Source organism: Nerophis ophidion, linkage group LG12, assembly GCF_033978795.1.
Source record: "Nerophis ophidion isolate RoL-2023_Sa linkage group LG12, RoL_Noph_v1.0, whole genome shotgun sequence".
In the NCBI taxonomy this organism is placed as follows: domain Eukaryota; kingdom Metazoa; phylum Chordata; class Actinopteri; order Syngnathiformes; family Syngnathidae; genus Nerophis; species Nerophis ophidion.
Genome location: NC_084622.1, coordinates 13,720,442 through 13,745,109, shown reverse-complemented (window position 1 = coordinate 13,745,109; position 24,668 = coordinate 13,720,442). Strand labels below are relative to the sequence as shown.

The 24,668-nt window shown below is 39.0% G+C and overlaps 1 protein-coding gene across 1 annotated transcript in view; it reads right to left on the bottom strand.

Annotated features, from left to right (window-relative positions):
* The window catches only part of pparab (peroxisome proliferator-activated receptor alpha b), a 182,905-nt gene that overhangs the window by 126,787 nt on the left and 31,450 nt on the right, over positions 1-24,668 (bottom strand). Inside the window, exon 3 of the mRNA XM_061916864.1 lies at positions 19,979-20,027. The gene's annotated coding sequence lies outside the window, so the exon portion shown is untranslated. The remainder of the gene's footprint in view (positions 1-19,978; positions 20,028-24,668) is intronic.

Here is a 24,668-nt window from a genome sequence, read left to right as displayed (position 1 = left end):
GTTTTTATTTGAAGCTGAAACGGCCTCAGAGGAGATAATGTTTGAAAAAAAGCAACTTTTTTTAGCCAACTTTTGTATAGAAGGGGGATGTTCAAACTTCCAGTTGATTTTAGCCAGTTTATAAAATATAGGTCTAACTTGAGTATAAACTCAAATCGTCGTGTTTGGAGGAAGAAGAATACTGAGTTGCATCCCAAGAACACCACACCTACTGTGAAGCACAGGGGTGGAAACATCATGCTTTGGGGCTGTTTTTCTGCTAAGGGGACAGGACTATTGATCCGTGTTAAGGAAAGAATGAATGGGGCCATGTATCGTGAGATTTTGAGCCAAAACCTCCTTCCATCAGTGAGAGCTTTGAATGGTTTACCTAATACTTATTTTCCACCATAATTTACAAATACATTCTTTAAAATTCGTACAATGTAAATTCCTGGATTTTTTTTTCACATTCTGTCTCTCACAGTTGAAGTGTACCTATGATGAAAATTACAGACCTCTGTCATCATTTTAAGTGGGAGAACTTGCACAATCGGTGGCTGACTAAATACTTTTTTGCCCCACTGTATCACAAATAATCCTCATGACAAAACACTTCAAATTAGCCATAAATTCTGGGAGAAAAACAATTGATGCCGTTTCAAAGATACCATGAAGTACACAATGAACTTAGACTTTGTCCCAGTGTTTTTACAAAGCCATCAAACTTTGAGCACGTTCCTTTTAGCATTCTCGTGTTGGCAGTTTACCATTAAAGATGAGTTTGGGAAAGCCACGGAATGTTTCCTCAAACCGCCGCATTGGTGACATCCACAACTGCCACAACACATTCGTTTATCATCATTCAAAAATTACAACTATAATATTACCTTATTATTTATTACAATGACGCCATAGCCGAAATCAAAGTGACATAACTAACCAATGTGAACATGGTAGATCCAAGCACAAAGTAAAATAGAACAAACAACTGTAGAAACACATATTTTTACAATGATGTTCAGGGTGCACATCCATACTTGCCAATCGTCCCGGATTTCCGGGGAAACTCCCAAAATTCAGCGCCTCTACCGAAAACCTTCCGGGGCAAATTTTCTCCCGAAAATCTCCCGAAATTCACGCTGAGCTGGAGGCCACGCCCCCTCCAGCTCCATGCGCACCTGAGTGAGGACAGCCTGTTTTCACGTCCGCTTTCCCACAATATAAACAGTGTCTCTGCCCAATGACGTTATAACTGTAGAATGATCGAGGGCGAGTTCTTGGTTTCTTATGGGGGTTTATTGTTAGGCTGTTTCATTAACGTCCTCCCAGCGCGGTAACAACACACAACAGCAGCAGTCACGTTTTCGTCTACCGTAAAGCAGTTCGTCTGCCGTAAACAGCAATTTTGTGACACTCCTAGACAGGACAATACTGCCATTTACTGTACATGCTTATGGTTAGAAACATAGTGACAGAGAATAGAACAAGGATGAAAAATTCAACCCTTAATTCAACAATGAGTAGATGAGTGTCATGTAAGTGTATATGTGTAAATAAATGAACACTGAAATTCAAGTATTTCTTATATATATATATATATATATATATGTATGTGTGTGTGTGTGTGTGGGGGGGGGAATCACAAGGCTACTTCATCTCTACAGAACTGTTTCATGAATGGTTCCCTCAATCGTCAGGAGATTTGAATGGAAGCATTCACATACCATGGTTTATATAGGGCACAGAGTGGGTGGGTACAGGCAGGCGTAGGGTGTGGTGATTGGCTCATGTGTTACCTAGGAAGTGTTTCCGTCTGTGACAGCATGCTGATATAATTTCACTGCGCTTGTTGAGGGATGACAGGTCTGGGTGATATATAATAAACAGTTTCTCTTTTAAGCATAGGTTGCATCTTTTATTGCCACTGTTGGAAGGTTTGCTGGATGCAAGATTTTGCCATGTTATTGAATATTCAACATTAGTGTCTTTGAGATTCCAAATGTGCTTGTTGAGTTTTGTAAAATTCCGGAGACTCTGGTTTCTAAAAGAAGCATTGTGATTTTTCCATCTGACTTTAAACTCTACTTCGATTAATCCTACGTAAGTGTTGGATGTGTTAATGTCCTTGCGTGTTACCTTTGCTTGGTAAACAACTGATGTTTGTAAGCACCCCCCGTTGAGAGGGCAATCAGGTTTCCTGCGGCAGTTACAGTACTTATTGGTTTCGGAGTCGTTCAGTCTGGGGGCAGGCAGTCCTTTTGCTATTGCTTTAGTGTGATTTGAAATAATTTGTTGTGTGTTATTCATACAGCTGTAGCTCAATTTAATGTTGTTCCTGTTGAATTATTTTCTTATCCGTAGCCTTTGGGGAAGTGTTTGTCGATCAGAGTGAGGAACTTGTGGCCAATATTAGTTAACATGTTTTTGCTGTATGGGGGGTTGTACCAGATGATGTCGTTACGTCATATTGGTCATTTTCATCGTGTTGGTCATTTTCGTCATGTTGGTCACTTCCGTCGTGTTGGTCATGTTTGTCGTGATTTTTGTCATGTTGGTGATTTTCGTCATGTTGATGATTTTCGTCGCGTTGGTCATTTTTGTCATGTTTGTCATCAACGTCGTGTCCGTAGCTCGATCCAAGATCCTTTCTTGATGCTGTCTGCTATTTAACATCAACAGGGACAAGCGGTAGAAAATGGGATAGCCATTAGAGAGGTGATACGTGTAATGAGCGTCAATATAACAACGGACATCACAACATAGCTGGGCTCTTAACTTGTTAGAAGCCACACACGACTTTAGAACATTTTTTGACAAATCAGACTAATTTATCACACGGAAAGGTAGTGATTGACAATTCTATAGGAGTTTTTAAAATGCCAGGAGTTAATCAATAATCAATATATTAGTGTGCAGCTTTTCAAACATCTTTTTTGATCTAGTTTTTTTGTTGGTGTATAGTTTGCTGTTATTTTTGCACTTTTCCCGTCTTTACTTTTCAACGGGCACAAATTTCAAATGTTTGTAGCAGCCTCGTGAGCTGCAAACTTACAGCATGAATAACTCTTGACAAATCGTATTTTTGTTCGTCAGCAAATGCCTAAAAAATATCTCAAGCCGAATTTAAAAGTCAATGGCTAAATTAGAGCCACTGAATGTTCAATAGTACGCTTTTACAATCCGACTAGTTGGCTAATTGTTAAGTCGATGACTCGTCAACTATCAAAACAGTCGATCGTTTCCGCCATATTGCTGAGTGCTAAACAGGATATACAAACCAGGAACATAATAAAACAACCACTTACTGTACGGTGTCCGCTCTCACTGGGATGCCCACCTCTTTAACATAATTCTCACGCAGGTGGAGAAAACAAAAACAATTCTGGTTGGAGGCGGGGCGTGGTTAAGAGTCAAGTATTTCTTATATATAAGAAATACTTGACTTTCAGTGAATTCTAGCTATATATAAATATATGTATATATATTCTATACTTATATATATAAATTAAATTACTTGAATTTCAGAGTTCATTTATTTACACATATACACACACATAACACTCATCTACTCATTGTTGAGTTAAGGGTTGAATTGTCCATCCATGTTCTATTCTCTGTCACTATTTTTCTAACCACATGCATGTACAGTAGATGGCAGTATTTTCCTGTTTAAGAGTGTCACAACATTGCTGTTTACGGCAGACAAACTGCTTTACGGTAGCCGAAAATGTGACTGCTGTTGTTGTGTGTTACCGCGCTGGGAGGACGTTAATGAAACAGCCTAACAATAAACCCACATAAGAAACCAAGAACTCGCCCTCGATCATTCTACAGTTATAACGTCATCGGGCAGACACGCTGTTTATACTGTGGGAAAGCAAACGTGAAAACAGGCTGTCCTCACTCAGGTCTGCATGGAGCTGGTGGGGGCGTGGCCTCCAGCTCCGCCTGAATTTCGGGAGATTTTCAGGAGAAAATTTATCCCGGGAGGTTTACGGGAGAGGCGCTGAATTTCGGGAGGATTGGCAAGTATGCCTGGGACATACGACTAGCTTGTGTGTTACTCTATGCTTAGCTGCTGTGTAGCCGCATGCTCCGAGTAGCCCGTAGCCTACCGTGTTTCCCTTTTTCTATGGGACTACACTGAAATACTGGAAGGACATTTAGATGTTAACTGGCTGTGCAGGTTTGAACAAGTAAAATGTGTTACCGGAAATTATAACGGGAGATTTTCCATGCAAGTCGATATTGTCCTATTATATTGATGATCGGGACACACCTACAAATAATATAGCTGGTTTAAACTATGAAAAAAAGATACTATAATACAAAATATTTAAACAATGTCAAAGTTGCATTCTCTTTGTTCAATTTGTTTTATTAAAATATACTTTTTTGTGCTTTGAACTTGCTTTTACTGAAACTTTTTCTGTATTTCTTAACTTATCACTTGTTGTATGTTACTATATGTAAGGTTGTTTTTTAACTGGTAGGTGTTGTTTCTGTAATGTTTTTCTGTCCTCTTGGCCAGGCCACTCTTGAAAAAGAGAGTTAATGTCAATTGATTTTTAGCCAGTAATTGTATATATTTATTATATTTGAGCCATTGTACATATACCGTATTTCCTTGAATTGCCGCCGGGTATATAGTATGCGCCTGCCTAGAATTACTACGGGGTCAAACTTGTTTTGCAAAATAATAAGCGCATGCTTAGCATTACCGCCGGCTCAAGATTGACGCTGAGTCAAACTCGTTTCGCAAAATATTATTTTTATCAGCGCATGTCAACAATTTCCACCGGGTTAAACTCGTCACGTCACGAGTGACACTTCACCTGTCATAATTTTCAAAATGGAGGAGGCTTATTTCAATAATTTGAAATCGCATAAAGGGAAGAAGATTAAGAACTATTCAGTAGGATTTAAGGTCCAAGCTATTGAATATGCTAAAAAGATCAGTCAGTAAGCAGCTATGTTTTATTAATATACCATAGCTGCGTGTGTCAAATATGAGTCATTAAATGACACCCGCCTCCTGGTGGTAGAGGGCGCTAGTGATCCTTCTTGCGACTACTCGGCTGCAGAAGAAGTGACAACAAGCAGCAAGAGTGAGCAGCGATCGTTTATTTCTTCCTCTCGCTTGCACTTTTAGCATGGAGGATTACATATCTAAAATAAAACAGTTTTCTAAACTGGACTTTCAATCGAAGCAGGAGGCAATAAAGGAAGATCTCCATCGAGGCAGAGAGACTTTTAAAACTGAAGAAAGATAAGGAAGACTTCTATTAACAAGTTATCGATGCTTTTGATCAGAAGGAGCTGCGCATGGACTTCATTTATAAGTAAAGGTAAGACCATAATAACGTATTTGTTTTATTAAATGTGCTTTTCATGATGGTATCCTTACATCACACTCAAATTTATAAGCGCAGGCCTAAATTTACCCCATGCCTTTGGTAAACGCCGGAGTCAGAAGAGGTTTCAAATTAATTAGCGCCCCGGCGGCAATTCAAGGAAATACGGTATTTGCACAGTTACACTTATTGGTTTGAGAGGCAAATTGCATAAAAAATGGTTTGGAAATTCCTGTTGACGGGAAAAAGAAATCCATCCAATGACAAAACATGCATAAAAATGTGTTTTGTAAAACAAAATGAATGAAAACACCACTCAAACTGACACTCTTGATAGTTCGTTTTTATTCAAAATCAGAGTAAAACCTAATAAAAGGTATGACACGTATGAGACTTTACCTGCTGCTGCCTAGACGGGCTGCGGGAGGCCCTGAAGTATTGCCGGCTCTCAGGGAAGGCAGTGGGTTGTATAGTTATCTCCTGATTGGGCAACATCTCTGCCCTCAAACCACACAACCTACTACCTCACCCCGGGTGACCGCCAGGAAGTGGGTCTTCTTCTGCAAAAAAGTCACATGACCGCCAACAGTGGCCACGTCACATGACCCCCGACAACTACGCAACCCGGTAGCCACAAAGACCAACAAAAGAGAAATGACAACAACCTGGATGTAAACAAGCAGGGGAAAGAAGGGTGACATCATTTCTACAGGTGCAGTTGCAGCAGTCCGCCACCAGAGGTCGCCAAAGCCGAGAAGCCCTCACAGCCACTTGAGGAAAGACAGTAAGTTGTATAGTTGTATCTGACAGGAAGGGTGCCACCCTCAAACTATGCAACCTACTACCTCACCCCAAAGGACAGTCGCACAGGAAGCTCGGGGCCCCAGACGCTCGCAGATTGTCCTCTGGAGACACAAACACACGTCAACGTCAGCGCCCAGCTATCTTTTTCCCAGCAGGTGTGTGTATGAGTTAGTGTTGTACCCGCACCAATATGGTGGTACCTGTACCAAAAGTATGTCGGTACTTTTCTGAATAAAATGTCATTATTGGCTTTATTTGAACAAAAAAATGTTAGTGTACATGAAACACATGTTTGTTATTGTTATTTAGTCCTTAAAGGCCTACTGAAATGAGATTTTCTTATTTAAACGGGGATAGCAGGTCCATTCTATGTGTCATACTTGATCATTTCACGATATTGCCATATTTTTGCTGAAAGCATTTAGTAGAGAACATCCACGATAAAGTTTGCAACTTTTGGTCGCTAATAAAAAAAAAGCCTTGCCTGTACCGGAAGTAGCAGACGATGTACGCGTGACGTCACGGGTTGTGGAGCTCCTTACATCCTCACATTGTTTACAATCATGGCCACCATCAGCTAGAGCGATTCGGACCGAGCAAGCGACAATTTCCCCATTAATTTGAGCGAGGATGAAAAATTTGTGGATGAGGATAGTGAGAGTGAAGGACTAGAAAAAAAAAGGGCGAGGACAGTGGGAACGATTCATTCACTAGGATAATTCTGGAAAATCCCTTATCTGCTTATTGTGTTACTAGTGTTTTAGTGAGATTATATGGTACCTGAAAGTCGGAGGGGTGTAGCCACGGGTGTAGTGACCGCCAGTGTCTCCGGTGGGAGGAGGTAATAGTCCGCAGGAGGACGCAAGCTCCGCTCGAAACTACGGGAAGAGCTGACTTACTACCACAATTTTCTCACCGAAAACTGCCGGGTGACATGTGGTCGGGAACCATGTTTGCTTGACCGCTCTGTTCAATAGTAAAGCTTCACCTCTGGGAATTTAAAAGCGGCTGTATTTGTGTGAGATTATATGGTCCCTGAAAGTCGGAGGGGTGTAGCCACAGGTGTGGTGACCGCCAGTGTCTCCGGTGGGAGGAGGACGAAAGCTCCGCTCATAACTACAGTAAGAGCCGACTTATTACCACTATTTTCTCACCGAAAACTGCCGGTCGACATGTGGTCGGGAACCATGTTCGCTTGACCGCTCGGTTCAATAGTAAAGCTTCACCTCTGGGAATTTTAAAGCGGCTGTGTTTGTGTGAGATTATATGGTACCTGAAAGTCGGAGGGGTGTAGCCAAGGGTGTGGTGACCGCCAGTGTCCCCGGTGGGAGGAGGTAATAGTCTGCAGCAGCTGCAGGAGGACGCAAGCTCCGCTCGAAACTACGGTAAGAGCCGACTTACTACCACAATTTCCTCACAGAAAACTGCCGGTCGACATGTGGTCGGGAACCACGTTCGCTTGACCGCTCGGTTCAATAGTAAAGCTTCACCTCTGGGAATTTTAAAGCGGCTGTGTTTGTGTGAGATTATATGGTACCTGAAAGTCGGAGGGGAGTAGCCACGGGTGTGGTGACCGCCAGTGTCTCCAGTGGGAGGAGGACGCAAGCTCCACTCATAACTACGGTAAAAGCCAACTTATTACCACAATTTTCTCACCGAAAATTGCCAGGTGACATGTGGTCGGGAACCATGTTCGCTTGACCGCTCTGTTCAATAGTAAAGCTTCACCTCTGGGAATTTTAAACCGGCTGTGTTTGTGTGGCTTCCCACCTACATCTTTCTTCTTTGAGGTCTCCATTATTAATTGAACAAATTGCAAAAGATTCAGCAACACAGATGTACATAATACTGTGTAAATATGCGATTAAAGCAGAATACTTATAGCTTGGATCGGGCTGGAAAAAAATGTCCGCTACAACCCGAGACGTCAAACGCACATTATACCGCGACATTTTAAACAGGATACTTCACGGGAAATTTAAAATTGCACAATTTACAATCTTTACCAAAATGCTCTTTAAAAACATTCCCTTTTAATGATGTCAAGAAAGGTTTATATATATATATTTTTTCATTATGTCTTATGGGTAATTTAAAAAAAAAATCAAACACTATACCTCCAAATGTTTATCTTTTCTTTGTAAAAAAACAATTTAAAAAGAGTTTAGGGCCACTATCTCGTTCACCAGCGTGACAAGTACGCCCGCTATATTTAACCCGTGCCACAAATACCACGACATGTGGATTTGAGTGGGCATACCAAACTTGAGGAGCCCATTACCGCCCGTTTGCGACCCCTGCTGTCGCCCATCTTAGTTGCTTATTTAGCTGCCACCAGGCCAGGAGCCAGCTATTGAGCAGCTTGCAGCTTGCTGCAGCCAAGTCCAGCGTCATGTAGACCTCGATCAAACCATTTTTGTAATAACCCCTGCACCCCTGCACTGCATGTTTGCGGCGCCGCGTCGTCTGTACACGCCTGCGTCACTGCCGTGTGGCGTGATGTGTTGCATGTTCCACCGCCATCTGTATAGGAGAATGGTGCACGGACACAAACACCACCTATGTAGGCTTTCAAATGACTGACAACATGGAGGCGGAGACTTTACTGAGGAGCCAAAGGCCACATTCTGACCCACAAATGAAGTTATTGGCCACATTCTGACCCACAAATGAAGTTATTGGCCACATTCTGAGATACAAATGAAGTTACTGGCCCCATTTTGACCCACAAATGAAGTTATTGGCCAGGTTCTGACCCAAAAATGAAGTTATTGGCCACATTCTGACCCACAAATGAAGTTATTGGGCACATTTTGACCCACAACTGAAGTTATTGGCCAGGTTCTGACCCAAAAATGAAGTTATTGGCCACATTCTGACCCACAAATGAAGTTATTGGGCACATTTTGACCCACAACTGAAGTTATTGGCCACGTTTTGACCCATAAATGAAGTTTATTGGCCACATCCTGACCCCAAATGAAGTTATTAGCCACGTTCTGACCCACATGAAGTTATTAGCCACGTTCTGACCCACATGAAGTTATTAGCCACGTTCCGACTCACAAATGAAGTTACTGGCCACATTCTGACCCACAAATAAAGTTATTGGCCACACTGTGACCCACAAATAGTTATTGGCCAGGTTCTGACCCACAAATAAAGTTATTGGCCACAATCTGACATACAAATGAAGTTATTGGCCACATTCTGACCCACAAATTTAGTTATTGGCCACATTCTGACCCACAAATCAAGTTATTGGCCACGTTCTGACCCACCAATGAAGTTATTGGCCAGGTTCTGACCCAAAAATGAAGTTATTGGCCACATTCTGACCCACAAATGAAGTTATTAGCCACATTCTGACCCACAAATGAAGTTATTAGCCACATTCTGACCCACAAATGAAGTTATTAGCCACATTCTGACCCACAAATGAAGTTATTGGCCAGGTTCTGATTCCAAAAATGAAGTTAATAGCCACATTCTGACCCACAAATGAAGTTATTGGCCACATTCTGACCCACAAATGAAGTTATTAGCCACTTTCTGACCCACAAATGAAGTTATTGGCCAGGTTCTGACCCAAAAATGAAGTTATTGGCCACATTCTGACCCACAAATGAAGTTATTGGGCACATTTTGACCCACAACTGAAGTTATTGGCCAGGTTCTGACCCAAAAATGAAGTTATTGGCCACATTCTGACCCACAAATGAAGTTATTGGGCACATTTTGACCCACAACTGAAGTTATTGGCCACATTTTGACCCACAAATGAAGTTATTGGCCACGTTCCGACTCACAAATGAAGTTACTGGCCACATTCTGACCCACAAATAAAGTAATTGGCCACACTGTGACCCACAAATAAAGTTATTGGCCACGTTCTGACCCACAAATAAAGTTATTGGCCACAATCTGACCTACAAATGAAGTTATTGGCCACATTCTGACCCACAAATGAAGTTATTGGCCTCATTCTGACCCACAAATCAAGTTATTGGCCACGTTCTGACCCGCCAATGAAGTTACTGGTCACATTCTGACCCACAAATGAAGTTATTGGGCACATTTTGACCCACAACTGAAGTTATTGGCCACATTTTGACCCACAAATGAAGTTTATTGTCCACATTCTGACCCACAAATGAAGTTATTTGTCACGTTCTGACCCACATGAAGTTATTAGCCACGTTCCGACTCACAAATGAAGTTATTGGCCACACTGTGACCCACAAATCAAGTTATTGGCCACGTTCTGACCCACCAATGAAGTTACTGGTCACATTCTGACCCACAAAGGAAGTTATTGGGCACATTTTGACCCACAACTGAAGTTATTGGCCACGTTTTGACCCACAAATGAAGTTTATTGGCCACGTTCTGACCCACAAATGAAGTTATTGGCCACGTTCTGACCCACATGAAGTTATTAGCCACGTTCCGACTCACAAATGAAGTTACTGGCCACGTTCTGACCCACAAATAAAGTTATTGGCCACAATCTGACCTACAAATGAAGTTATTGGCCACATTCTGACACATAAATGAAGTTATTGGCCACATTCTGACCCACAAATGAAGTTATTAGGCACATTTTGACCCACAACTGAAGTTATTGGCCACGTTTTGACCCACAAATGAAGTTTATCGGCCACGTTCTGACCCACAAATGAAGTTATTAGCCACGTTCCGACTCACAAATGAAGTTATTGGCCACACTGTGACCCACAAATAAAGTTATTGGCCACGTTCTGACCCACAAATAAAGTTATTGGCCACAATTTGACCCACAAATGAAGTTATTGGCCACATTCTGACCCACAAATGAAGTTATTGGCCACATTCTGACCCACAAATCAAGTTATTGGCCACGTTCTGATCCAACAATGAAGTTACTGGTCACATTCTGACCCACAAATGAAGGTATTGGCCACGTTCTGATCCAACAATGAAGTTACTGGTCACATTCTGACCCACAAATGAAGGTATTGGCCACATTCTTACCCACCAATGAAGTTACTGATCACTTTCTGACCCACAAATGAAGTTATTGGCCACATTCTTACCCACAAATAAAGTTATTGGCCACATTCTTACCCACAAATAAAGTTATTGGCCACACTGTGACCCACAAATAAAGTTATTGGCCACGTTCTGACCCACAAATAAAGTTATTGGCCACAATCTGACCTACAAATGAAGTTATAGGCCACATTCTGACCCACAAATGAAGTTATTGGCCACATTCTGACCCACAAATCAAGTTATTGGCCACGTTCTGACCCACCAATGAAGTTACTGATCACTTTCTGACCCACAAATGAAGTTATTGGCCACATTCTTACCCACCAATTAAGTTACTGGTCACATTCTGACCCACAAATGAAGTTATTGGCCACATTCTTACCCACCAATGAAGTTACTGATCACATTCTGACCCACAAATGAAGTTATTGGCCACATTCTGACCCACAAATGAAGTTATTGGCCACATTCTGACCCACAAATGAAATTATTGTCCACATTCTGACCCACAAATGAAGTTATTGGCCACACTCTGACCCACAATTGAAGTTACTGGCCACATTCTGACCAACAAATGAAGTTATTGGCCACATTCTGACCCACAAATGAAGTTATTGGCCAAATTCTGACTCACAAATGAAGTTATTGGGCACATTTTGACCCACAATTGAAGTTATTGGCCACATTCTGACCCAGAAATGGAGTTGCTGGCCACATTCTGACCCACAAATGAAGTTATTGGCCACATTCTGACCCACTAATTAAGTTACTGGCCAAATTCTGACCCACAAATGAAGTTATTGGCCACATTCTGACCCATAAATGAAGTTATTGTCCACATTCTCACCCACAAATGAAGTTATTGGCCACATTCTGACCCACAAATGAACTTATTGGCCACGTTCTGACCCACAAATGAAGTTACTGGCCACATTCTGACCCACAAATGAAGTTATTAGCCACATTCTGACCCACAATTGAAGTTATTGGCCACATTCTGACCCACAAATGAAGTTATTGGCCACATTCTGACCGACAAATGAAGTTATTGGCCACGTTCTGACTCACAAATGAAGTTATTGGGCACATTCTGACCCACAAATGAAGTTATTGGCCACATTCTGACCGACAAATGAAGTTACATGCCACATTTTGACCCACAGCTGAAGTTATTGGCCACATTCTGACCCACAAATGAAGTTATTAGCCACATTCTGACCCACAAATGAAGTTATTGGCCAGGTTCTGACCCAAAAATGAAGTTATTGGCCACATTCTGACCCACAAATGAAGTTATTGGGCACATTTTGACCCACAACTGAAGTTATTGGCCAGGTTCTGACCCAAAAATGAAGTTATTGGCCACATTCTGACCCACAAATGAAGGTATTGGCCACGTTCCGACTCACAAATGAAGTTACTGGCCACATTCTGACCCACAAATAAAGTTATTGGCCACACTGTGACCCACAAATAAAGTTATTGGCCACGTTCTGACCCACAAATAAAGTTATTGGCCACAATCTGACCTACAAATTAAGTTATTGGCCACATTCTGACCCACAAATGAAGTTATTGGCCACATTCTGACCCACAAATCAAGTTATTGGCCACGTTCTGACCCACCAATGAAGTTACTGGTCACATTCTGACCCACAAATGAAGTTATTGGGCACATTTTGACCCACAACTGAAGTTATTGGCCACATTTTGACCCACAAATGAAGTTTATTGGCCACGTTCTGACCCACAAATGAAGTTATTTGCCACGTTCTGACCCACATGAAGTTATTAGCCACGTTCCGACTCACAAATGAAGTTATTGGCCACACTGTGACCCACAAATCAAGTTATTGGCCACGTTCTGACCCACCAATGAAGTTACTGGTCACATTCTGACCCACAAAGGAAGTTATTGGGCACATTTTGACCCACAACTGAAGTTATTGGCCACGTTTTGACCCACAAATGAAGTTATCAGCCACATTCCGACCCACAAATGAGGTTATTGGCCAAATTCTGACCCGCATATTACATTATTGGCCACGTTCTGACCCACAAATGAAGTTATTGGCCACATTCTGACCCACAAATTAAGTTATTAGCCACATTCTGACCCACAGATGAAGTTATTGGCCATATTCTGACCCACAAATGAAGTTATTGGCCACATTCTGACCCACAAATGAAGTTATTAGCCACATTATGACCCACAAATGAAGTTATTAGCCACATTATGACCCACAAATGAAGTTATTGGCCACATTCTGACCCACAAATGACGTTATTGGTCACATTCTGACCCACAAATGAAGTTATTAGCCAGATTATGACCCACAAATTAAGTTTTTTGCCACATTTTGACCCACAAATTAAGTTATTAGCCACATTCTGACCCACAGATGAAGTTATTGGCCATATTCTGACCCACAAATGAAGTTATTGGCCACATTCTGACCCACAAATGAAGTTATTAGCCACATTATGACCCACAAATGAAGTTATTAGCCACATTATGACCCACAAATGAAGTTATTAGCCAGATTATGACCCACAAATTAAGTTTTTTGCCACATTTTGACCCACAGATGAAGTTATTGGACACATTCTGACCCACAAATGAAGTAATTGGCCACATTCTGACCCACAAATGAAGTTATTAGCCACATTATGAACCACAAATGAAGTTATTAGCCACATTATGACCCACAAATGAAGTTATTGGCCACACTGTGACCCACAAATAAAGTTATTGGCCACGTTCTGACCCACAAATAAAGTTATTGGCCACAATTTGACCTACAAATGAAGTTATTGGCCACATTCTGACCCACAAATGAAGTTATTGGCCACATTCTGACCCACAAATCAAGTTATTGGCCACGTTCTGATCCAACAATGAAGTTACTGGTCACATTCTGACCCACAAATGAAGGTATTGGCCACATTCTTACCCACCAATGAAGTTACTGATCACTTTCTGACCCACAAATGAAGTTATTGGCCACATTCTTACCCACAAATAAAGTTATTGGCCACACTGTGACCCACAAATAAAGTTATTGGCCACGTTCTGACCCACAAATAAAGTTATTGGCCACAATCTGACCTACAAATGAAGTTATTGGCCACATTCTGACCCACAAATGAAGTTATTGGCCACATTCTGACCCACAAATCAAGTTATTGGCCACGTTCTGACCCAACAATGAAGTTACTGGTCACACTCTGACCCACAAATGAAGGTATTGGCCACATTCTTACCCACTAATGAAGTTACTGATCACTTTCTGACCCACAAATGAAGTTATTGGCCACATTCTTACCCACCAATTAAGTTACTGATCACTTTCTGACCCACAAATGAAGTTATTGGCCACATTCTGACCCACAAATGAAATTATTGGCCACATTCTGACCCACAAATAAAGTTATTGGCCACACTCTGACCCACAATTGAAGTTATTGGCCACATTCTGACCCACAAATGAAGTTATTGGCCAAATTCCGACTCACAAATGAAGTTATTGGGCACACTTTGACCCACAATTGAAGTTATTGGCCACATTCTGACCCAGAAATGAAGTTGCTGGCCACCTTCTGAGCCACAAATGAAGTTGCTGGCCACATTCTGACCCACAAATGAAGTTATTGGCCACATTCTGACCCACTAATTAAGTTACTGGCCAAATTCTGACCCACAAATGAAGTTATTGGCCACATTCTGACCCATAAATGAAGTTATTGGCCACATTCTCACCCACAAATGAAGTTATTGGCCACATTCTGACCCACAAATGAAGTTATTGGCCACGTTCTGATCCACAAATGAAGTTACTGGCCACGTTCTGACCCACAATTGAAGTTATTGGCCACATTCTGACCCACAAATGAAGTTATTGGCCACATTCTGACCGACAAATGAAGTTATTGGCCACGTTCTGACTCACAAATGAAGTTATTGGGCACATTCTGACCCACAAATGAAGTTATTGGCCACATTCTGACCGACAAATGAAGTTACTGGCCACATTCTGACCCACAGCTGAAGTTATTGGCCACGTTCTGACTCACAAATAAAGTTATTGGGCACATTCTGACCCACAAATTAAGTTATTGGCCACATTCTGACCCACAAATTAAATTATTGGCCACATTCTGACCCACAAATGAAGTTATTGGCCACATTCTGACCCACGAATGAAGTTATTGGCCACATTCTGACCCACAAATGAAGTTATTGGCCACATTCTGACCCACAAATGAAGTTATTGGCCACATTCTGACCCACAAATGAAGTTATTGGCCACATTCTGACCCACTAATTAAGTTACTGGCCAAATTCTGACCCACTAATGAAGTTATTGGCCACATTGTCACCCACAAATGAAGCTATAAGCCACATTCTGACCCACAAATTAAATTATTGGCCACATTCTGACCCACAAATGAAGTTATTGGCCTAATTCTGACCCACAGATTAAGTTATTGGCCACATTCTGACCCACAAATGAAGTTATTGGCCACATTCTGACCCACAAATGAAGTTATTGGCCACATCCTGACCCACAAATGAAGTTATTGGCATCATTCTGACCCACTAATTAAGTTACTGGCCAAATTCTGACCCACTAATGAAGTTATTGGCCACATTCTCACCCACAAATGAAGCTATTAGCCACATTCTGACCCACAAATGAAGTTATTGGCCACAGTTTGACCCACAAATCAACTTTTGGGCCCCATCCAACCCACAAATTAACTTTTGGGCCCCATCTGACCCACAAATGAAGTTATTGGCCACATTCTGACCCACAAATGAAGTTGTTGGCCAAATTCTGACCCACAAATGAAGTAATTGGCCACATTCTGACCCACAAATGAAGTTGTTGGCCAAATTCTGACCCACAAATGAAGTTATTGGCCACATTCTGACCCACAAATGAAGTTACTGGCCAAATTCTGACCCTCAAATGAAGTTATTGGCCACATTCTGACCCACAAATGAAGTTATTGGCCACATTCTGACCCACAACTGAAGTTATTGGCCACATTCTGACCCACAACTGAAGTTATTGGCCACGTTCTGACCCACAACTGAAGTTATTGGCCACGTTCTGACTCACAAATGAAGTTATTGGGCACATTCTGACCGACAAATTAAGTTATTGGCCACATTCTGACCCACAAATTAAATTATTGGCCACATTCTGACCGACAAATTAAGTTATTGGCCACATTCTGCCCCACAAATGAAGTTACTGGAGACATTCTGACCCACAAATTAAGTTTTTGGCCACCATCTGACCCACAAATGAAGTTATTGGCCACATTCTGACCCACAAATGAAGTTACTGGCCACCATCTGACCCACAAATGAAGTTATTGGCCACATTCTGACCCACAAATGAAGTTATTGGCCACCATCTGACCCACAAATAGATAGATAGATAGATAGTACTTTATTCATTCCGTCAGGAGAGTTCCTTCAGGAAAATTACAATTTTCAGCACAATCCCATTCAAGATCAGACAAACATTACAGGGGGACAGAACAGGATCGCTGACGGGTCTGCCGGCTTCCAGCGCCCCTTACAAAAAAAGATGAAATACAGGTAAACAAGGGGGGGGGGAATAGAAGAAGTTATTGGCCACATTGTGACCCACAAATGAAGTTATCGGCCACATTCTGACCCACAAATGAGGTTATTGGCCAAATTCTGACCCGCATATTACATTATTGGCCACGTTCTGACCCACAAATGAAGTTATTGGCCACATTCTGACGCACAAATTAAGTTATTAGCCACATTCTGACCCACAGATGAAGTTATTGGCCACATTCTGACCCACAAATGAAGTTATTAGCCACATTATGACCCACAAATGAAGTTATTAGCCACATTATGACCCACAAATGAAGTTATTGGCCACATTCTGACCCACAAATTACGTTATTGGTCACATTCTGACCCACAAATGAAGTTATTAGCCACATTATGACCCACAAATTAAGTTTTTTGCCACATTTTGACCCACAGATGAAGTTATTGGACACATTCTGACCCACAAATGAAGTTATTGGCCACATTCTGACCCACAAATGAAGTTATTAGCCACATTATGACCCACAAATGAAGTTATTAGCCCCATTATGACCCACAAATGAAGTTATTGGCCACATTCTGACCCACAAATGACGTTATTGGTCACATTCTGACCCATAAATGAAGTTACTGGCCACATTCTGACCCACAAATGAAGTTATTGGCCACATTCTGACCCACAAATAGTTCATGGTCAACATTTTTGCGCTTAAGAAACCTTTTGTTTCTTTGATTTTGTCATTACTGCCACAAGTGGCGGTAAGGTGCATTACACCTGAGTACCTCACCTGAGAAACATTTTTAGCAAGTTTTGTAATTAACTCTCATTTTAGGGAAGAAACAGAGAAGCTAATGTCATCACTTGTATCATATTTGACATATATTATAAAGAAAAAAACATTTTGTCAAGCATGAATTATTTCACTTCCCTTACTAAAAAGTGGAACGCATGTAAAGCGCGACTAAGCTAAAGGTGCAAACAGACTTTTACGGTGCAAAGCTGCACTGGTCTGTGCACAGGCACGCACACGCTTTCCACTTTCATGTGTTTCAACTCAGTCTGACCCCGGAGCAGCTGAGCTGAAACATTTTCCAAAGACATGACACTATCCTAAACATCTCCTGGCAGCCATATCACATTCACTTAGCAAAAAAAGAAAAAAGCTGGTGCAACTATCCATCCATCCATTTCCTACTGCTTTTTTCCTTTTGGGGTCGTGGGGGGCGCTGGCGCCTATCTCAGCTACAATCGGGCGGAAGGCGGGGTACACCCTGGACAAGTCGCCACCTCATCGCAGGGCCAACACAGATAGACAGACAACATTCACACTCACATTCACACACTAGGGACCATTTAGTGTTGCCAATCAAACTATCCCCAGGTGCATGTCTTTGGAAGTGGGAGGAAGCCGGAGTACCCGGAGGGAACCCACGCATTCACGGGGAGAACATGCAAACTCCACACAGAAAGATCCCGAGCCTGGATTTGAACCCAGGACTGCAGGACCTTCGTATTGTGAGGCAGACGCACTAACCCCTCTGCCACCGTGAAGCCCTGGTGAAACTATTTTTTTTTTTTTTTAGTGCAAGTGACGACAGCGAGCAGTTGACGAACATCTGCACTTGTCATCTAATGCATGGCACTTAAGGCCGGAGGGGCGGGGCCTGAGGTTAGCACCGCTGGAGCCCTGCAGCATTGGCTGCTGTGTGTGCGACAAATCGGGCCGCCATCTTGGAGTGGTGATGAGGAGCCGGCAAGCAGCCTAAACTAACAGTTGACAGGTAGAAAACAAAGATGCTAAACTGACAGTTGACAGGTAGAAAACAAAGATGCTAAACTGACAGTTGACAGGTAGAAAACAAAGATGCTAAACTGACAGCCGACAGGTAGAAAACAAAGATGCTAAACTGACAGTTGACAGGGAGAAATAAAAGATGCTAAGCTGACAGTCGCTTTTTTTTACCTTTATCTTTTTTATGCCTTTTTACCTTTTAAATTCCTTTATTTTCTTTTCTGACAATTTAAATCTATGTTCAAATATTTTGTTTTTATTGCAAAGAATAATAAATATATTTTAATTAAATTCTTTATTTTAGCTACTGTTTTTGGACGAATAATATTTGTGAAATATTTTTTCAAACTTATTATGATTAAAATTCCCCCAAAATATTCTAACAAATCTAGACAATCTTTAGAACCAAATTTAAACCTTATTTCAAAGTCTTTTTGAATTTCTTTTAAAATGTTTGTTCTGGAAAATCTAGAAGAAATAATGATTCGTCTTTGTTAGAAAAATAGCTTGGTCCAATTTGTTATATATTCAAACAAAGTGCAGATTGGATTTTAACCTATTTAAAACATGTCATCCAAATTCTAAAATTAATCTTAATCAGGAAAACTGACTAATGATGTTCCTAAATTTTTTTTTTTTTTTGTTGTTTTTTTTTTCAAAAAGATTCGAATTAGCTAGTTTTTCTCTCTTTTTGTCCGGGTTGAATTTTAAAGCGTCGAAATTAAGATAAACTATGTTTCAAAATTGTATTTGAATTTTTTTAGTTTTTTCTCCTGTGTATCAAACTGGTAGCCCTTCGCATTAATCAGTACCCAACAAGTAGCTCTTGGTTTCAAAAAGGTTGGTGACCCCTGATATAGCCTATTTCCATTCATGTGTCCATCAGTCAAAGATTTTTAAAAAACTACTCCAATTGTTTAGCTGACTATTTTAATCTGTGTGTGGCATCTTTTACAAGCTTCTCGTCTTATACTACACATTAAGATGGACGGTGTCCAACTTTGAATAATCAAAACAAGGTCAAAATTTCCAAACATCCGGAAATTTACCCGAAACTTTCCACCCCCTTTTGAGCCCTAGTCGCAATGCGTGGTTAGCAGGGAACCGTAGTCCCAATGCGTGGTTAGCAGGGAACCGTAGTCCCAATATGTGGTTAGCATGGAACCGTAGTCGCAATATGTGGTTAGCATGGAACCGTAGTCGCAATATGTGGTTAGCATGGAACCGTAGTCGCAATATGTGGTTAGCATGGAACCGTAGTCGCAATGCGTGGTTAGCATGGAACCATAGTCCCAATGTGTGGTTAGCATGGAACCGTAGTCGCAATGTGTGGTTAGCATGGAACCGTAGTCGCAATGCATGGCTAGCTAGCATGGAGGCGCTCTCCCAACAACAAAACAACTTACGTCGGCAGGTCGCAACGGTGATCTCCCAGCCTGGCGGCGTCAAGTCTTCCTGAAAAAGAACACAAAAAAGGTAAGACACTCGCTAGCTTAGAATGCTACACATGATCATCTCTTGGCGGCTGTGACAAACAAACATGGAAGTCCGTAATGCTGAGCATTAGATAGTTAGCTGGTTGGTTAACAGGACACAATTAGGCAAACAAATGAGCAGGACTTGTTGTTACCGCCTGGTCTCACTAACTAATAACCCGACTCACGTGCTAACTAACTGCTATGTCGTCTTTGCGGTCGTCTTCCATGCTGAACATTTTTAGTCTCTGAGTCATGTTGCTAACTCGTCCTTCTTATTTTTCTAACTAACTAGTTATGTAGTCTCAGTTATCTTCCTAACTAACTAAAACTACATGTTTTTTTTCCAGTATTTGTGTTATTTTTCTAACTAACTAGTTATGTAGTCCCACAGTTATCTTTCTAACTAACTAAAACTACATGTTTTTTCAGTATTTGGGTTATTTGTCTAACTAATTAGTTATATAGTTTTACAGTTCTCTTCCTAACTAAAACCACGTTTTTTTTCAGTATTTGTGTAATTTTTCCAACTAACTAGTTATGTAGTCATATAGTTATCTTTCTAACTAACTAACTAACTAAAACTACCAGTTTTTTCAGTATCCGTGTTATTTGTCTAACTAACTAGTTATGTAGTCTTAAGTTATCTTCCTAACTAACTAAAACTACATGTTTTTTTCCAGTATTTGTGTTATTTTTCTAACTGGTTATGTAGTCTCACAGTTATCTAACTAACTAAAACTACCGTTTATTCAGTATTCGTGTTATTTATCTAACTAACTAGTTATGTAGTCTTACAGTTATCTTCCTAACTAACTAAAACTACATTTTTTTTTCAGAATGTGTGTTATTTGTCTAACTACTTATATAGTCTTACATTCATCTTCCTAACAAAAACTAACATTCTTTTTTCAGTATTTGTGTAATTTTTCTAACTAACTAGTTATGTAGTTTGACAGTTATCTTCCTAACTAAAACAATTTTTTTTTTCAGAATTTGTGTTATTTGTCTAACTACTTATATAGTCTTACATTCATCTTCCTAACTAAAACTACATTCTTTTTTCAGTATTTGTGATATTTTTCTAACTAACTAGTTATGTAGTCGTATAGTTCTCTTCCAAACTAAACTCCATGTTTTTTTCAGTATTTGTGGTATTTTTCTAACCAACTAGTTATGTAGTCTTACAGTTCTCTTCCAAACTAAACATGTTTTTTTCAGTGTTTGTGGTATTTTTCTAACTATTTATGTAGTCTCACAATAATCTTCCTAACTAAAACTACATGTTTTTTCAGTATGTGTGTTATTTTTGTAACTAACTAGTTATGTAGTCTTACATTTAGCTTCCTAACTAACTAAAACTACATGTTTTTTTTCAGTATTTGTGTTATTTTTCTTACTAGTTATGTAGTCTCAAAATTATCTTTCTAACTAACCAAAACTACCAGTTTTTTCCCCAGTATTTGTGTTATTTATTTAACTAACTAGTTATATAGTCTTACAGTTCTCTTCCTAACTCCAGAATGTATGACATTTTCATGTTTTTAGTTGCATTACAGAAAATAAAGGACTTGATCACAGTATACTAATTTTCTGAGACAGTCCTGTACCAGTTTTTTTCAGTATTTGTGTTATTTTCTCAACTAACTAGTTATGTAGTCTTACAGTTATCTTCCTAACTAACTAAAACTACATGTCTTTTTCACTATTTGGTTATTTTCCCAACTAACTAGTTATGTAGTCTTACAGTTATCTTCCCAACTAACTAAAACTACATGTTTTTTTCAGTATTTGTGTTATTTGTCCAACTAACTAGTTATGTAGTCTTACAGTCATCTTCCTAACTAACAAACTACATGAGTTTTTTTTCGGTATTTGTGTTATTTTTCTAGCTAACTAGTTATGTAGTCTTACAGTTCTCTTCCAAACTAAACTAAATGTTTTTTTCAGTATTTGTGTTTTTTTTCTAACTAGTTATGTAGTCTCACAATTATCTTTCTAACTAAAACTACATGTTTTTTAGTATGTGTGTTATTTTTGTAACTAACTAGTTATGTAGTCTTACATTTAGCTTCCCTAACTAACTAAAACTATATGTTTTTTTCAGTATTTGTGTTATTTTTCTAACTAGTTATGTAGTCTCAAAATTATCTTTCTAACTAACTAAAACTACCTGTTTTTTCCAGTATTTGTGTTATTTGTTTAACTAACTAGTTATATAGTCTTATTGTTCTCTTCCTAACTGATACCACATGTTTTTTTAAGCATTTGTGTTATTTTTCCAACTAACTAGTTATGTAGTCTTACAGTTATCTTCCTAACTAACTAAAACTACATGTTTTTTCAGTATGTGTTATTTTCCCAACTGACTAGTTATGTAGCCTTACAGTTATCTTCCTAACTAATAAACTACATGTTTTTTCCCCAGTATTTGTTTTATTTTTCTAACTAGTTATATAGTCTTACAGTTCTCTTCCTAACTAAAACCACATGTTTTTTCTGTATTTGTGTTATTTTTCCAACTAACTAGTTATATAGTCTTCAAGTTATTTCCCTAACTAACCAAAACTACATGTTTTTTTCAGTATTTGTGTTATTTTTCTAACCAACTAGTTATGTAGTCTCAGTTATCTTCCTAACTAAAACTACATGTTTTTTAAGCATTTGTGTTATTTTTCCAACTAACTAGTTATGTAGTCTTACAGTTATCTTCCTAACTAACTAAAACTACATGTTTTTTCAGTATGTGTTATTTTCCCAACTGACTAGTTATGTAGCCTTACAGTTATCTTCCTAACTAACAAACTTCATGTTTTTTTCCCCAGTATTTGTTTTATTTTTCTAACTAGTTATATAGTCTTACAGTTCTCTTCCTAACTAAAACCACATGTTTTTTCTGTATTTGTGTTATTTTTCCAACTAACTAGTTATATAGTCTTCAAGTTATTTCCCTAACTAACCAAAACTACATGTTTTTTTCAGTATTTGTGTTATTTTTCTAACTAACTTATGTAGTCTTACATTCATCTTCTTAACTAACTAAAACTACATGTTTTTTTTCAGTATTTGTGTTATTTGTCTAACTAGTTATGTAGTCTTACAGTTCTCTTCCAAACTAAACTAAATGTTTTTTTTCAGTATTTGTTTTTTTTTTCCAACTAGTTATGTAGTCTCACAATTATCTTCCTAATTAAAAATACATGTTCTATTCAGAATGTGTGTTATTTTTGCAACTAACTAGTCATGCAGTCTTACATTTAGCTTCCTAACTAACTAAAACTACATGTTTTTTTTCAGTATTTTTTTTATTTTTCAAACTAGTTATGTAGTCTTAAAATTATCTTTCTAACTAAAAGTACCTGTTTTTTTTCCAGTATTTGTGTTATTTGTTTAACTAACTAGTTATATATTCTTACAGTTCTCTTCCTAATACCACATGTTTTTTTCAGTATCTGTGTTATTTTTCCAACTAACTAGTTATGTAGTCTTACAGTTATCTTCCTAACTAACTTAAACTACATGTTTTTTTTCCAGTATTTTTGTTATTTGTCTAACTAACTTGTTATGTAGTCTTACAGTCATCTTCCTAAATAACAAAATACATGTTTTTCCCCCCAGTATTTGTGTTATTTTTCTAACTAACTAGTTATATAGTCTTACAGTTCTCTTCCTAACTAAAACCACATTTTTTTTTTCAGTATTTGTGATATTTTTCCAACTAACTTGTTATATAGTCTTCAAGTTATTTTCGTACTAACCAAAACAACATTTTTTTTTCAGTATTTGTGTTATTTTTCCAACTAACTAGTTATGTAGTCTTACAGTCATCTTCTTAACTAACTAAAACTACATGTTTTTTTCAGTATTCGTGTTATTTGTCTAACTAGTTATGTAGTCTCACAGTTATCTTTCAAACTAACTAAAACTACCTGTTTTTTCAGTATTCGTGTTATTTGTCTAACTAGTTATGTAGTCTCACAGTTATCTTTCAAACTAACTAAAACTACCTGTTTTTTCAGTATTCGTGTTATTTGTCTAACTAATTATGAAGTCTTACAGTTATCTTCCTAACTAACTAAAAGTATTTTTTTTTCCAGAATTTGTGTTATTGGTCTAACTAACTAGTTATGTAGTCTTACACTCATCTTCCTAACAAAAACTACATTTTTTTTTCAGTATTTGTGTTATTTTTCTAACTAACTAGTTATTTAGTCTGACAGTTATCTTCCTAACTAACCAAAACTACATGTTTTTTTTAGTATTTGTGTTATTTGTCGAACTAGTTATGTAGTCTTAGTTATTTTCCTAACTAACTTAAACTACATGTTTTTTTCCAGTATTTGTGTTTTTTTCCAACTAGTTATGTAGTCTCACAATTATCTTCCAAACTAAAACTACATGTTTTTTTTAGGATGTGTTATTTTTGTAACTAACTAGTTATGTAGTCTTACATTTAGCTTCCTAACTAACTAAAACTACATGTTTTTTTTCAGTATTTGTGTTATTTTTCTAACTAGTTATGTAGTCTCAAAATTATCTTTCTAACTAAAACTACCTGTTTTTTTTCCAGTATTTGTTATTTTTACAACTAGTTATATAGTCTTACAGTTCTCTTCCTAAC